This window comes from Colobus angolensis, unplaced genomic scaffold (genome assembly GCF_000951035.1).
Source record: "Colobus angolensis palliatus isolate OR3802 unplaced genomic scaffold, Cang.pa_1.0 Scaffold534, whole genome shotgun sequence".
Classification (NCBI taxonomy): Eukaryota; Metazoa; Chordata; class Mammalia; order Primates; family Cercopithecidae; genus Colobus; species Colobus angolensis.
The window spans coordinates 331,954-334,667 of record NW_012118866.1 but is presented as its reverse complement, the minus strand read 5'-3'; the positions used below and the strand labels follow the sequence as shown (position 1 = coordinate 334,667).

The 2,714-nt window shown below is 40.6% G+C and overlaps 1 protein-coding gene across 1 annotated transcript in view; it reads left to right on the top strand.

Moving 5' to 3' along the window:
* SLC28A1 (solute carrier family 28 (concentrative nucleoside transporter), member 1) overlaps positions 1–2,714 on the top strand; it is a 71,909-nt gene that overhangs the window by 66,079 nt on the left and 3,116 nt on the right. The gene's annotated exons all lie outside the window — the stretch shown is intronic.

Genomic DNA, 2,714 nt, shown 5'->3' with positions numbered 1-2,714 from the left:
TTTTACTTTTTTTGTAGAGATGGGGTCTCACCATGTTGCCCAAGTTGGTCTCAAACTACTGACCTCAAGCGATCCTTCTGCCTTGGCCTCCCAAAGTGCTGGGATTATAGGCATGAGCCACCACGCCCGGCCCAAGTGGTATTTAGTTAACAGAACAGCAATTATTTTGTGTAAGCTGCATCAGAGAGAACTAAAGATGAAGGCACTACCATCCACATACAATCCACATGTTTGTGCTGTACACCAACAAGAGCCTGCTTTAAATTTCCATGCCAATTTATAACCCCCATACTGCACCAGGCAAGATTGGTGGCTATTGAAAATACCACCAGGGTAGGGTTACCTAAAGACACATTAGGTAGTATGTTAACTATACAAAAAAAAAGACACTGTATGGTTTAAAAACAAATCTTACATGGCCTTACATTTTAATTTATTTCTTTAAAAGGAATGAATTTAGTATGGGGGAGTTTAAATACATTATATACAAGAAAAAAACTACTAGAACTAGCTTATTCATCATCTTCATCTTCCCCATCTTTCCTTCCTCCTCATCTTCTTCCACTTTCTCACGTTTCTCCTTTCTTTTTCTTGCTTTTTCAGCCTTGACAGCTCCCTTATTTTTGCTGCATCAGGCTTTCCTTTAGCTCAGTATGCAGCAATATCCCTTTTGCATTTTTCTTCCAGCTTCACAGGTGTCTTTTTCTAAGGCTGCTTATCCTCCACAGTGGTTTTATAACCACATCTCTCCTACTTTCTTTGCAACATCACTAACAGATAGGCTGGGATGTTCTTTGATTTTTGGTGATGCATAGAATAGAACAAGAAGAGGCCAAAGGAGACCTCTTGGGTGTGTTGGGATGCTGGAACTTCTTTTGTTTTACCCTTTAGGAAGGATGTAAGTTTTCATTTCTCTTTCCTAACCAGTCTTGTCTGCCTTTGCCACATCTTCAAATTTTCTTTTCTCTTTAGCTGACATGGTTGTCTGCTTCTCTGGCACTTCTTTGAAAGCTCTGAGGAGTTGCCTGAAGCGTCTGGGTGCTTCTTCTTGTGCCCCTCCCAACAAGCTTGGACAGGGAGTACATATGATGACATTTTGTCTCTTGGCTTCTTAGGATCTCCTCTGCCCATGTTTAGTTATTTTTCCTCAGTGAGGTACAAAGTCACCCAGTGCCTGTCAGCTCCCACTTGACCCAGCATTTGGGATTTGTTTTTTTAACAGATTTTATACCAAATCTTTTCTTTTGTGATTTCTTCCATTATTTCTAAACTTAGAAAGTTATCTGGAAAGTGCGACTGGGCACGGTGTCTCATGCCTGTAATTCCAACACTTTGGGAGGCCAAGGAGGGTGGGTCACTTGATGCCAGGAGTTTGAGACCAGCCTGGCCAACATGGCAAACAAGAAATGTTTGGCAAAATAAGAAATACAAAACTTAGCCAGGTGTGGTAACACACACCTGTAATCCCAGCTACTTGGGAGGCTGAAGCATGACAATCACTTGAACCCAGGAGGCAGAAGTTTTCAAAAAAAGGAAAGAAAAAGAAAGTTATCTGGAAAGTGTTAAATTCCTGAAATAATGTGATGAGATAATTCAGACCATGAGCTTTGGAGTCAGAACTGAGTTCAAATTCTGATACAGCTACCTTCTTGCTGTGTGAACTTCCTTAGTTAGTTAACCTCTCTGAGCCTTGGTTTGCTCCTCTCCAAAATAACAGTAATAATACTATCTTGTAGTTCTATTTATTATCCTATATTTTCTATCATTTTATGCTTAAAATATTAATATTTATCGAGAATTAATTTTTGTATAGTGCAAGGGGAGGCTATATACCAATTTTTTAAAATAATTTTTAATTTATGTGGGTACATAGTAGGTGTATATATTTATGAGGTACATGAGATGCTTTGATACCAGCACACAATGTGAAATAAGCACATCATGGAGAATGGGGTATCCATCCCCTTAAGCATTTATCCTTCGTGTTACAAACAATCCAATTATACTCTTAGTTATTTTTAAATGTACAATTAAGTCATTATTGACTATAGTCACCTTGTTGTGCTATAAAATATTAGCTCTTATTCGTTGCATTCTATTTTTTTGCACTCATAAACCAATTCTGTTTTCGAATTATTTCATTTTGGCTCTTAAAACTTCTTTCTGGGAAACAGGACAGTTGTTAAGAACCAAAGGAATAACTATCATGTTTAAACCCTCACTCTCTGTCTGGTGTTTCCCATACATTATATAATCCTTTCTACAGCCCTCTCAGGCAAGTACTATTATTCCCCTATTCCAGACAGGGAAACTGACACTGAAAGAAGTAACTGACTTGCTCAAGCTGATTGTTGGTGAGACAATCCTAGAAACCAGGCTGGCTGGGGTCCAAATCCCTCACTCTTTCCTGTGCACCACACTCCCTCTCTCAGCCTGAGAGCATTCACAGGAATGCTGTGAACTGGAAGCCCAGGACTGCAGGGTCAGGGAAGGGGCTGTCCACCAAATGGCCCCAGGACAGAGCTTAGTAGGGCCAAAGCAAGAGGACTAAGAAAGGCTGAACCCCATCCAGAAAAGCTGGTAATGAAGATGAAAAGGTTGAAGGGGCCAGGCGTGGTGGCTCAAGCTTGTAATCCCAGCACTTTGGGAGGCCGAGACGGGCGGATCACAAGGTCAGGAGATCGAGACCATCCTGGCTAATATGGTGAAACCCC